This window comes from Aquarana catesbeiana, linkage group LG09 (genome assembly GCF_042186555.1).
Source record: "Aquarana catesbeiana isolate 2022-GZ linkage group LG09, ASM4218655v1, whole genome shotgun sequence".
Lineage (NCBI taxonomy): Eukaryota > Metazoa > Chordata > Amphibia > Anura > Ranidae > Aquarana > Aquarana catesbeiana.
The window spans coordinates 214,949,912-214,964,723 of record NC_133332.1 but is presented as its reverse complement, the minus strand read 5'-3'; positions in this window follow the sequence as shown (position 1 = coordinate 214,964,723).

Sequence of the window (14,812 nt, the reverse complement as noted above, 5' to 3'; positions counted from 1 at the left end):
AGGGACTCACTGAAAAAAATGATAAAACGAATTGGCTTTGTTTCAGCAGCATGCTGACCACACTCCTTCCCCAAAGAGAGCATCTTCCAAATTATATTCCTAACCAATCATGAACGCAAGTAACAACAAGCATGGAGACAAGAATGAAGTCATTAATAGTTAAAGTGTTAAAATAATAAGTGTGGATTCACTAAAAGGAAACTAGTTTCTCCTGAAGTCAACACAGAACTGTAGCCCTACATGTGTATGAATGACAGGTCCTCCTCACTTGGTGGTGTTCTTATCAGAGGTTACACTCTTCTCCTGTCTTGGGCTATTTTTATCAGGAGTGAATGCTGAGTGCTGGGGTCTGTGGGTCAGGCGGGGGTAACATATCAAGTTTAAATCTCATTGGGTCAGATCCGAAGTACTGTGCCAGGGTTGGCTCACATCAGCCTGTCTGTCACTATACTATAACCGATTATCAATCACTTTATCAAGTCATCCACCCTATCACAGCATTTGCAGAATTTTAAAGATACAATATAAAAGTAGAGGTAGATAGATCATAACTGAATAAAGCACTGAGTATCATAATCAATTGCCATTTTTAAATGTTTCTCCTTAGTACAATACTTTTCACATTTTTTCATTCAGTGTTGATTATCACCTGCAGCCTCTTTGCAGCCATTTTCCCTTTACATATATTTACTCCAGAGATGGCTGCATGGCATTTTTCAGGGCAGGTTTCCTGATGGTGACAACAGTGGAACATGCCTGTGCAATGTGTGTGTGTTGGTACAGTCATTGTAGACTCCACTGGGAGATCATGTGACATGGTGACAATGCATGAGCACAATTGAGAGATGGACTTTCAGGAAAGCAACACTGGGGACTAGTCCATTGTCTTCTGCTTTCCTTTTCTGGGCACAGCTTTCACAGATCAGATCCTTTAGGCTATGTGCACACTGATCCTACACAAAAGGCATACAACTTCTTTTCCGACTTTGCCCTGTGACTTCAATGAATGGGATCTGCCTTTAATCCGACAATACCAGGCCCTTTGAGTCTGGTATGACTCTTGAGGAGGAACCCCACGCCAATTTTTCTTTTTAAAAATGGCGTGGGGTTCCCCCCCAAAATCCATACCAGACGAGCATGCGCCCCCCCCCCCCCCCTTCCTGGACCATACCAGGCCCCATGCCCCATGGGGGTGGGTGCTTTGGGTGTTCCCAAAGAACATTGTTCCCATGTTGATGGGGATAAGGGCCTCTTCCTGACCACCCTGGGCGGTGGTTGTGGTCTGCGGGCAGGGGGCTTATCAGAATCTGGAAGCCCTCTTTAACAAGCCCCTCTGTAAATGAGAATTCACCAAAAAAATAAAAAGTGTAGTGTTACAAAAAACAAGAGATGGTTTTCGAAAAGTCCTTTATTAAAAAAGAAGAGATTGTCCCCCTTCATAGCTCCATGTCTGCTCCCTCTAGTTCTTCTTTCTCCGATTCTTCTCACTCCAGTTCTTCTCCCTGCACTTCTTGTCCCGGTTCTTCACCGTCCACTTCTTCTCCCTCCACCAATGACTTCTTCTTCTTCCGACTCTAGGTCCCGTTGTTGTGTCAGGTCCGGTGTCTGCCAGTTCATATATAGCCATGGGTGTGGCCATCCCAGGATGTCACCTGGAGACCCCACCCTCTCGTGACGTCACATGGAGACTCTGCCCCTTGTCTTCGGAGGACCATGTCAGAGGTGGAAGAAGTGACCGGCGGAGGGAGAAGCGGATGGAAAAGAACCAGAGGGAGAAGACACGAAGCTAAGATGGGGGGGCATTCATTCATTCATTTTTAATAAAGGACTTTTCGAAAAACTGTCCCTTTTTTTTAATAACACTACACTTCTTTTTTTTTTTTGGTAAATGAGTAGGGATATAATATACCCCATACTCATTCACATGGGGGGGTGGGATCTGGGGGCCCCGTGGTTAAAAGGGAGCTTCTAAATTCCAATAAGCCCCCTGTCCTCAGACCGCCCACAACCACCGCCCAACGTTGTCTGGAAGAGGCCCTTGTCCCCATCAACATGGGGACAAGGTGCTTTGCGGTGGGGCCCCCCCTGCCCCAACCCCACCCATAAGGGCATTAGGCTTGGTATGGTCCTGGAGGGGGGGCACTCACCCCCCCCCTTTCCTGACCTGCCGGGCTGCATGCTCAGATAAGGGTCTGGTATGGATTTTTATTTTGGGGGGGGCACGCCATTTTTTTTTTTTTTTGGGCATGGGGTTTTCCCTCAAAATCAATACCAGACCAAAGGGTCTTGGTGGAGGGACCCCATGCTGTATTTTTTTTTAAAAATTGGCATGGGGGTCCCCCTCAAAATCCATACCAGACTCAAAGACTCAGACTCAGACTAGTATAGGAAGCATTTTCAAAGTCAGACCAGTTAAAACGGCTCTCATAGGGAACCATTGATTTTGACATGTCATGCGACTTGTGCTCTCGAAGTCGGAGAGCATGTCGGACCAGTGTGAACCGCCCCTTATATAGGGAACCCATCAGAATACAAATATGAGGGCTGCCGTTGTTGACTTGTTTTCAGAAGTGCTAATAATGGGCTGTAGTCTAGATCCTGCCTTTACTACATTGTGATTCACTGATTTGAAACACGCACGGAGGATAGAATACAAAACTTTTCAGTCTTCATTGGTTGCATGCTTTCTCCAGGTCAGAAACTCAGCAGGTAGTAAAGCTGGGATCAGGACAATAGTCCTGGAACCTGCACATTTAAAAACAAGCAACAGCAGCCATTTCTTCAGGGACAGGTTCACAAGTAGAAAAAAAAACATGATATATTTGCAGGAACAAAGGGCAGTTACTCCATGGCACAGTTTTTTTCACTTGTATATGCACATTCCAGATGTAAAGTAAAATTCCTCCCGGTCAGGGACCTCTAATGTGCTGAGGTCATTGAACTGTCACATCAGTGTGAACTAAGCACAAAATATCAGCCACTAAGAATTTTTGTTTTTAAGGCATTTACCAAAATAATACAAGTGTAACAAATTCCCCGTAGGGATTGCTGAATTTTGTGGTTCACCTGTCACCCTGCTTAGCCTGACATCCATCTTTCAGACACTCAGAGACATAGAACAGTCCATAAGCTTTGTTTTTTTTATTTATTTTTTTTTTATTGAGGGGATTGAACTTGGATGGGAATGGAAAATTATGGGATGCCCAGGAATATTCAGCATAACTTGCTGGGGACTTCTATATACACTCTAGTATATACACTCCAGTCTTCTCTCCAGCACAAACTCTTGCCTAAGACCTCTTATCTTTCACTCCTCCAGCACTTCACTTGCTGCAGACTGTTACTCCTCCAGAACTTCACTTGCTGCATACCGTTACTCCTCCAGAACTTCTCTTGCTGCAGACTGTTACTCCCCCAGACTAGCTAGCCCCGTATGGTTGGGCCTGACACAAATGCAGCCAGGCCTCTGTGAACTGCCTTTTGCGGTAAGGGACCTCGGGCCCCCGTGGTGTAGAAATAGTTCAGGTGCTAACAGTCCTCTGTTCAGCTACCACTCCTAGATAGCTCTCTTCAGGCCCTGCCAGCCAGCCTGGCTGCAATGACCTCTTTCCACTGCCCTTCCCACAGTCCTCTCTTTAGGTTCTGCACCCATCTCAAACTGCAATCTCCCAGTTCTCTCAAGCGTGCTTCCGCCAGTCCTCCCGACGGTGCTCACTCACCAGCCCTGCTGCGACCAGTTGCATACCTCCCAACTTTTAAACTTCAGGATGAGAGACATTTGAGGAAGGAAGTAACCTTGCATAGCACGCCACGGCAAATGTGGGCGTAGTGAAACCTCTGACAGTGGGAGGAGCTTAAGGTGCGTCATTAAACAAAACTCGGGCTTCCTTGTACCTATAAAATATGCTTCTATTATTGTTCCACAAGCAAGAGTCTCATGGATACATACAAACCCCAGCACATTAATTTTTAAAAAAAAGGATAAAAGCATGCAGGGTTTGGAGTGCCAATTTAATAAAAAAAACAAAAAAAAAAAAAACTAAAAAAAGACTGATGCCAACTGTGTCTAAATTTACTAAATACTATACTTTCACTGCCTATTTCTCCCTCCTCCCAATCCCCCCCCCCCCCCCCCCCCACTCCCTATATTATTTGCCATCTCTTACTTTTCCTATTTCAAGCCCTGCTCCCCTCCATCATCTTTTCCAAGTATTTCCAAGTATTTCTCCTTGAAATCTATCCATCTTCCCCAAATACTGTTGTATTTTTTAGCTTGCCCTGTATCTCTGCTGCATAAGTATTCCATTTTACTGATGTATTCTATTCTTTCAAACCACTCCTTTATATCTGGTTTTCCTACGCATAACCTCTTCTTTGGTATCAGCCCTTTTGTGGCGTTTACCAATATTGGAGTCAACGTTTTCCTATAGTGCATTTTTAAATCTTTTGTATCATGAAACAAACACGTCTGTAAGTTGTAAGTTTAAAAAAAGATGAAATGCTTTGTAAATGAATGGTATGCTGCTCAGGACAGAGCACTTCACATTCATTCACTGTCCAGTGGAGCTGAGGCTACAGAGAAAGGGACTGGGGAATCTCTGTCCTCAGTCCCTTTCTCTGTCTCAAAAGTGAGATATTAGTGGTCTGTTTAGAACCCTGATATTTCACCAAAACCCCCCCAAACAGGGCTGTTAAAATATAATATTAATTTAAAAAAAAAAAATCTACTGACACCGTTCACTGTCCTACTGACACCTTCCACTGTTATATTGACACCGTACCGTCCACTGCCTTACTGACACCATCCACTGCCCTACTGACATCGTCCACTGCCCTACTGACACTGTCCACTACGCTCCTGACACTGTCCACTACGCTCCTGACACTGTCCACTACGCTCCTGACACTGCCCTACTGACACCATCCACTGCTCTAAAGACACCACCCACTGCTCTACAGACACCATATACTGCTCTACTGACACTAGGGTTGTCATCTCATCCCTTTAAACCCGAACATATATGAATTACACAGGTTCTGAGGCTAATCTATTGCAGATAAGGCACTAAGTAAATTTAATTACCACCGTAATCAGCCACAGAACTTGTGTAATTCATATGTGTTCGGGTTTAAAGGGATGAGGTAGCAACTGACACCGTCCACTGCTCTACTGACATCGTCCACTGCTATACTGACCCGTCCACTACTCTACTGACATATCCACTGCCCTACTGACATGGTCCACTGCTCTACTGGCACCATCCACTGCCCTACTGGCATGGTCCACTGCCCTACTGACACCGTCTACTGCTCTACTGGAACCATCCACTGCCCTACTGACACCATCCACTGCCCTACTGACACCATCCACTGCTCTACTGGCACCTTCAGACACTGCTCTTCTGACACCATGCACTGCCCTACTGACACCGTCCACTGCTCTACTGGCACTGTCCACTACTCTACTGACACCATCCACTGCCCTACTGACACCATCCACTGCTCTACTGACACCATCCACTGCTCTACTGACACCGTCCACTGCTCTACTGACACCGTCCACTGCTCTACTGACACCGTCCACTGCCCTACTGACACCATCCACTGCCCTACTGACACCATCCACTGCCCTACTGACACCGTCCACTGCTTGTTTGGTTGGCTGGCTGGGGGGGCTGCATCACACCCTGTGTCATCACTCTTCTGCCTTGTTCACACCACAATGTTGATGTCACGTCATTTTTTTTCCACACAAAAACTGCATATACAGTGAAAATTCCTGAGCAGAAAAAATCTGTACGTGATATAGAGCTGCACGATTAATCGTTAAAGAATCGAGATCGCGATTCAACCCCCTCACGATCTTAAAATAGCATTTCCTCGATTCAGTGCAGAGAGTTCTCTGCTCACTGCTGACAGCTGTCAAAAAAAAAAAAAAAAACAAAAAAAAAAAGGCAGCCTGCCAAGTTTATCACAACATCTTAGGCAGAGATAAAGAGAAACATTGTTTGTTTAGTTCTTTTAGATCAAAAGGATGAACTTCGGTCTGTAAATGAGGTCAGTTTAACCATTTATAGTATCTCACAAAAGTGAGTACACCCCTCACATTTTTGTAAATATTTTATTATATCTTTTCATGTGACAACACTGCTACAATGTAAAGTAGTGAGTGTACAGCTTGTATAACAGTGTAAACTTGCTGTCCCCTTAAAATAACTCAACACACAGGCATTAATGTCTAAACCTATGGCAACAAAAGTGAGTACACCGCTAAGTGAAAATGTCCAAATTGGGCCCAAAATGTCAATATTTTGTGAGGCCACCATTATTTTCCAGCACTGCCTTAACCCTCTTGGGCATGGAGTTCACCAGAGCTTCAAAGGTTGACACTGGAGTCCTCTTCCACTCCATGACGACACCACGGAGCTGGTATATATTAGAGACCTTGCGCTCCTTCCGTTGGATGCACCATCAGAGAGAGAGAGCCATGCTGTACCCACACCACCAGAGAGAGCCACGCTGTACCGCAACACCAGAAAGAGACCGCCACTCTGTCCAGCACCACCAGAGAGAGAGCAGGTCAGTGACACTGGGCAGTGTCACTGGGCAGAGAGAGCCACGCTGTACCCACACTACCAGATACAGCCACACTGTACCCGCACCACCAGATAGAGCCATGCTGTACCCACACCACCAGAGAGCCACTCTGTACCACGCCACCAGAGAGAGACATTCTGTACCACACCACCAGAGAGAGCCACGCTGTACCGCACCACCAGAGATAGAGACCCATGCTGTACCCCACCGCCAGAGAGAGCCACCAGAGCCATGCTGTACCCACACCACCAGAGAGAGAGAGAGAGAGCCACGCTGTACCTGCACCAGCAGAGAGCGAGAGAGGCATGTTGTACCTGCACCACCAGAGAGAGCCACGCTGTACCGCACCACCAGAAAGAGAGCACCACGCTGTCCAGCACCACCAGAGAGAGAGAGCAGGTCAGTGTCACTCGGCAGTGTGGGCACAATAGGAGACAGACAGTACTAGCATTGTATGGTGACAATAGGACTGGAGTTATATGGGCGCAATAGCGTCTTTATGCTATTGTGCCCATATAGCTGCAATTGTGCCCATATAGATGCTGTTGCACCCATACAGATGCACAAAAGCAGCTATATGGGCACAATAGCATAAAGATGTTATTGGGACCATAAAGCTGCTATTGTGCCCATATAGCTGCTGTTGTGCCCATATAGCTCACCCTGCCCTTCATGACATTGTCTAAAAGAGGTGGAGCATGGGTGACTTTAAAATGATCCCCCCCCCCCCCGAAAAACGTTCTGTGGATGCCCATGACTATAAGGTATGTTTTGTTTCCAGCTAGCTAGGTGGCAACTATTTTGATGCAAGTAAGAGTTGCCTGCAGTGTCTTTGAAATGGGTTTTGGATACAATATTGTGGGTATCATCCCATGACAATACAAGATCCAAAAATACCAGATTCTTAGGATCAGCAACAAAGGTGAACCAAAGGTGGTGTGTGGGCAAATGGAAAATCTTTATGGTGGAGTTGGATTCTCCGGTTTCCCTCTTTTCCTTCCCATGTTTTCTTCCTCCTTTAGATCTCCTGTATTTTCCTTTTTTCTGGGAGGACAGTTTTCAATAAAAATACTCTGATCTGTTTTATTACTAGTACTAGCTAATACTGTGTAGATTGATCTGTATGGGGAATTTCCAGCTCCAAGATTTAAAACAAATTTGACAATGCAACATTGTATTTGTCCATTGGATTTGCACCTCCACTGTCTTTGTTACATTTGTTCGTGTCAGATGTCTCAAATTTCCTAGAGCAGAAGTTTCTAATACCTATATCACCGGCAGAAACATAGGGAACCACCTCATAGGGTGTATAGCTGTAATATTAGAATTTTTATCTTTATCTATCCTCATTCTGGGGGGGTATGTTTTTTTGTTATTTTTATTATTATTGTTTTTGACATTCCTGTGGCCAGTAGTTGGATCAGTATTTCTATTGTGAACATTTCCACCATTCCCATCCATCGTCCAGCCTCTGATCTCCCACTTTCAAGCCTCAAATTTGGAGCCCTATGCTGGTGTGGATGGTAATCCCATCCATTGGGATTAGGTGGAACATGGGATGTAGAATGCATATATTTATTTGTATTTTGGTGGCTTTTTCCAATTAAATATACACCCCTTCTCATAATCATCCAGGTCTCTAGAGAACTTTTTCTGCTTAACCTCAATTAGCTCCTCCTCAAATTGTGTCGTTTTTTTAAAATACTCATACATCTGGAATAGCTGAGCATAATTTTTAAGGTTTCCAGATCTTTCACCAGCCCCTTTAGTTTCTCCCTATTGTATGTTATCATTCTCTTTGCATACGCACAATTTACATCCATTAAGCTGTACATAAGCATGAAACTTTATCCCAGGTAGACTGGAGATCTTCATCCAAGAAGCCACAGTGTTTATCTGATAGATAAGTTTTGAGGAAAGACATTACCCCCAATGTGTGGTATGGTAATTGTATGCTGCCTCTAATTTTCTACATAATTTCCAAAAATTGCAATATTTTATGTCACACTGTATTTGCACAGTGGTCTTTCAAACGCAATTTTTTTTGAGAAAATACACTTTAATGAATTAAAAAAAAAAAATGAAACAGTAAAGTTAGCCCAATTTTTTTGTATAATGTGAATACTACTAGATGACAATATGCCGCAAGAATCGTGAGAGAATCCTGAACTTTAGTCTAAGCAAAAAAATTGTTATTCTCATTTTAGCCGGAATCGTGCAGCTCTAACATGATACCAGTGTTGTGGTGTGAACAGGGCGATTTTTCTGCAATTTGCATTTTGCGTTTTTTTTATGGGTTTATTTTTGTTGAAAATTTGTTGTTGGGCAGAGTGAAAAAAAAAAAAGGCAGCAAAATTGCGAAAAACCCACTACATGCTTTCTGCAGCTTCTTCATTAAAGTCTGTTGAACCAAAAAAGCAGTGCTTTGACTTTTAAAAAGTCCCTGACCCTTTCCGAAAATGCAGAGGCACAAAAAAGCATTGATGTGAATGTATTCCATAGGAACCCATGTTAAAAATAATGTCCTTTGTTTCTGCAAAAAGCATGAAAATATGCATTGGTGTGAATGAAGCCATTTACACCAATGCAATTTGCTCTTGAGCATTTCTGCAGTGCTTGTTGCGTTTTTTTGATTTTCAGTTTGAATTTTTTATGCTTTTTTTGGAAAATGTGTTGTTACGAAGTCGTATTAAAATCACAGTAAAAAAAGCACTACATGCTTTTCTGCAGCTTCTCCATTGAAGTCTATTGAACCAAAAAAACTTAAAGAAAAAAAAAAGTCTTAGACCTTTTCCGAAAACACAGAGGCACAAAAGAGCATTGATGTGAACGTATTCTCTAGGAACCCATGTTAAAAATAATGTCCTGCGTTTCTGCAAAAAGCATGAAAAAAACGATTTGGTGTGAATGAAGCCTTAAAGTGGAACCTAATGCTCTCAATCAACACTGATTATTTTTAGTCCTTATGCTGCCAAAATTCCTAAATAGATAGGAAGGTGTGTTTTATTTATTTGTTTTACTTTTTTCCAGTTAGTTCCTAGTTTGAAGGCCTAGGCAAATAATGACATACATCCCAGGCAGGGGTGTAACTACCACCATAGCGACCCATGCGGGCACTATGGGGCCCACAGCCGAGTGGGGCCCAGTGAGGATAAGAGCACCGCCGGCACAGTCTCCCAGCCAGGGGAAGAGAGAGGAAAGGAAGAGGCGAGCTGTCCGTATCAGCAGAGAGCTGAATTGCCCAATGTAAGAGCTTTCATTAGAACTTCCAGTGTTCCCGGGCTCACGTCACATAGCTTCACCTTTTGGCCCGGTGCCTTTGATAGACAGAACGCCGATCCAATGCGTTACATGTGACGTCATCAAAGGCGTTGGGCCATGAGGTGGGGCTATGTGACGATGAGCCCCGGGAAGACAGGAAATTCAAATGAAAGCTATTACAGCGGGCAATCCCGCTCTCTGCTGATCCGGGTGGCTTGCCTCTTCCTCTGCATAGGTGGGGCTGTATGGGGCACAGGCAGACCAGGCTGTATTGGGCACAGGTCACGCTGTATGGGGCACAGGTCACGCTGTATGGGGCAGAGGTCACGCTGTATGGGGCACAGGTCACGCTGTATTGGGCACAGGTCACGCTGTATGTGGCACAGGTCACACTGCATTGACACTAGGGCAGCTGTGGGGGGGGCTGTTTGCAGGGGGGCCCTGCTATTTCTAGTTACGCCCCTGATCCCAGGAGTCTTCAGGAAGGAAGGAGGGGTTTACTTAGATAACCACACCCTTCTGCCTGCATGCCTAAGCTAAATGCGTATGGATACCGGGAAGTAAATGCTACATGAATCATCTGCCCTTACTAAAGATGGCCACAGCTAGAAATGCTAGGGGATATTTTTGAAAGTGATTTCTCAGCAAAATAAAGCATGGAGACCTGGATGGATGTATGAGTTTGCTTTGAATATTAAAAATGTACTAAGTAGCATTTTTGATTTGTGGTGCTCAGATACAGTGAAGTTCAGCTTTGAGCCCCGGGCTTTCAAGAAAACTTTTTTGAACAAGAGATACACCCTTGCTGAGTGGCAGCTCGCCCATGAGGGGCGCAGGGGCGTTGCCCCCCCTTATCCATGCGCCGACCCCTAATCTACATGCAGGGTGCAGGTTGCATGTATTACAATTTTATCTTTTTAGAAGCACGTGATTAGAGCCAGAGGCTCTAATTGGCTTTAAAAAAAGGGTGGGCTTGGGTGCAGAGCACTGTACTCTGAGCCCACCAAGTTGTGTGACAATAGCAAATTAATATTTGCTATTGTCTTTCTGATTCTCCTTCAGACCAATCAGGAAAGGGTCCTGAGGCCTGACTGGGTGAGAGGAGAAGCGATCATATTGGCTGCCAAGGAGGAGGAGAAGACGCAGGGGAAGCCGCCGTGAAGCCGAGGAGGAGGAGACGCGGGGTGAAGTTGACGAGGAGGAAGCGCTGCCCTCAACCTCGATGGGGTAAGTGTGGTGCAGGTGGGCTGATGACAGAGCAACAGAGGGAGGTGGGGGTGCGCCAGCATCAGCCACCACTGCCCTTGTCATGTGCCATTTTAGAAAAACAAATGACCAGCAATATGGAAAATAGACTATTAGCAGACATCCAGACATTAGCTCAACAGCTTGCATTGTGGGAAGGAGCAGTAAACCACTGTGTAGCGCTGAAAAGTAGGAAGCAGAAACTGTATATGTAATTTAGAAACCTGGCTACAACATCACTACTTTTTCCTTTATACACGTTTAAAAATAAGCAGCGTATAGGGAGTACGCAGCATAAACATCAATACTTTTGTGTAATTTAATGTAATAACTGTACAAATTGATATATAGTAGAGCTAGGAGAGAAATAATTGAGCATGAAAAGAGGCTCAGGTGGATTGATGTCACATAGGGAGGATTGAGAGCTGTGTAATGTGATGAATCTTTTCTTGTGAATAGTCTGGATTTATTCCCAGCACTATGCTGGGTGAGTTTTTGGGTGTTGTTGGAGATCTGTCATCGCAGGCACCTGTATATCTCTCTCTGTCATTCTCCTCCCTATAGCTATGATGGATTGCACTGAAAGAAAGATATGAAGCAATAACACAGGATTATCCAGGTAGGGGGACACACCTGGGCCTGCAGGTATGCACTCATCACTATTACATCATTCTGCTCATGTCTTCCCCTTTGATTGACAAGAATACATTTCTCTTTTCTTGTCTGCAACAAATGGAGCCGGTTACACAGATGTATGAGATAACTCACTGTTACGACATTTGCATATAAGTTGTCTTTTCTCATAGAAGTTATGTGTTATATCTGACATTTGGCACTATGAGCGCTTCAGCCACCCAAGAACTACAAATACCAGCATATCATGTCAGACTTTATGTTTCTAAAATATGCATTAGCCTTACCATAGAGACATTATGCAAACAATAAAATTTAACATCATTTTTAATAATCCAATAATGAGAATTACTACCAGTGTACAGAAGAATAGAAGTGACAATGTCCATGCATACAGTGCCTTGAAAAAGTATTCATATGCCTTGAAATTTTCCACATTTTGTCATACTACAACCAAAAAATTACATGTATTTTATTGGGATTTATTGTGGTAGACCAACACAAAGTGACACATAAATGTGAAGTGGAAGGAAAATGATAAATGGTTTTCAACGTTTTTTTACAAATAAATATCTGAAAAGTGTGGTGTGCATTTGTATTTAGCCCCCTTTACTCTGATACCCCTAACTAAAATCTAGTGGAATCAATTGACTTCAGAAGTCACCTAATAAGTAAATAGAGTCCACCTGTGTGTAATTTAATCTCAGTATAAATACAGCTGTTTTGTGAAGCCTTCAGAGGTTTTTAAGAGAACCTTAGTGAACAAACAGCATCATGAAGGCCAAGGAACACACCAGACAGGTCAGGGATAAGGTTGTAGAGAAGTTTAAAGCAGGGTTAGGTTATAAAAATATATCCCAAGCTTTGAATATCTCTTGGAGCACTGTTCAGTCCATCATCGGAAAATGGAAAGAGTATGGCACAACTGCAAACCTACCAAGACATGGCTGTCCACATAAACTGACAGGCCAGGCAAGGAGAGCATTCATCAGAGAAGCAGCCAAGAGGCCCATTGTAACTCTGGAGGAGCTGCAGAGATCCACAGCTCAGGTGGAAGAATCTGTCCACAGGACAACTATTAGTCGTGCGCACCACAAATCTGGCCTTTATGCAGTGGCGGTCGGTAGCACTTACCCCATCGTTTCACCAGCAGCTTCCCCTGCTCTACGGCGGCCTCCCATTCCCCTGCTCTCCATGGGTCATCACCAGTGGCGGCTGGTGAAGTTTTAAGATAGGGAGGCACCAAACCCCGCCCCTTGTTTTTGACCCCTCACACTTCTCATAAGCCCCACCCCTTTTAGAATCCACCCACTCCGTCACCTGTATTCCACTAGATCCACCCATAGTGTCAGGAATATTTAGCTCAGCATCACAGGACAGAGTATACAGCCCCAGAATCACAGAACAGGAGTATACAGCCCCAGCACCACAGGACAGAGTATACAGCCCCAGCACCACAGGATAGACTATACAGCCCCAGCAACACGGGACAGAGTATACAGCCCCAGAATCACAGGACAGAGTATACAGCCTCAGCATCACAGGACAGATTATACAGCCCCAGCATCACAGGACAGAGTTTACAGCCCCAGCATCACAGAACAGAGTATACAGCCCCAGCATCACAGGACAGCGTATACAGCCCCAGCATCACAGAACAGCGTATACAGCCCCAGCATCACAGGACAGAGTATAAAGCCCCAGCATCACAGGACAGCGTAGACAGCCCCAGCATCACAGGACAGCGTATACAGCCCCAGCATCACAGAACAGAGTATAAAGCCCCAGCATCACAGGACAGCGTATACAGCCCCAGCATCACAGGACAGCATATACAGCCCCAGCATCACAGGACAGAGTATACAGCCCCAGCATCACAGAACAGAGTATACAGCCCCAGCATCACAGGACAGCGTATACAGCCCCAGCATCACACAACAGCGTATACAGCCCCAGCATCACAGAACAGAGTATACAGCCCCAGCATCACAGGACAGCGTATACAGCCCCAGCATCACAGGACAGCGTATACAGCCCCAGCATCACAGGACAGAGTATACAGCCCCAGCATCACAGGACAGCGTATACAGCCCCAGCATCACAGGACAGCGTATACAGCCCCAGCATCACAGGACAGAGTATACAGCCCCAGCATCACAGGACAGAGTATACAGCCCCAGCATCACAGAACAGAGTATACAGCCCCAGCATCACAGGACAGCGTATACAGCCCCAGCATCACAGGACAGCGTATACAGCCCCAGCATCACAGGACAGAGTATACAGCCCCAGCATCACAGGACAGCGTATACAGCCCCAGCATCACAGGACAGCGTATACAGCCCCAGCATCACAGGACAGATTATACAGCCCCAGCATCTCAGGACAGAGTATACAGCCCCAGCATCACAGGGCAGAGTGTGGGCACTGACTGATGATTATCGATCTATATCCACTTCCCCATGGTGTCTTTTGGTATGGGTCTGCGGAGAGCATGCAGTCAATGCAGAGCACATATATTTTTCTCTACCTTGTGACTCATTGCTCTAGCACAGAAGGGGGACAAACTCCTCAGTTGATGTTTCAGTTGGTTTTAGCAAACAAATTGTAATGCAGCAATAACAAATTTACTTTTCCTAAGACCCTACCAATTCTGAATTTTGTCAAAATGCACGGATCGGGCCGTGCGTTTTATCCACTGGCACAGAGAAACTGGAAGTGACGCCATGGTTTCGAGGGAAAGCACCGCCCATGTCTTAGGGCGGTGCCAATCAAAAGAAGACATCAACATGAATGAAGGCGTGATCAGGCGTATTGCATTGCACCGCAATGCAGCAAAAAAACAGGCAAATGAAGCATCTCGCCTGCAATCACGTGATTGCATAGACATCACGCTTCCCATAGTGCACTGTGTCCAAACACTTAAAGGACCTTTTTTTTTGTTTTTAAGGGACTTTTTTTGTGACTAGCTTTGGGGGGCGGCACCCGTGCTCCCCTATGGATGGGCTACCACAGGTCATCGTGGTGGCGGCCCCCCGTTCCCCTGCTTTCCACGGGTCATCATGGCGGCGGCGGC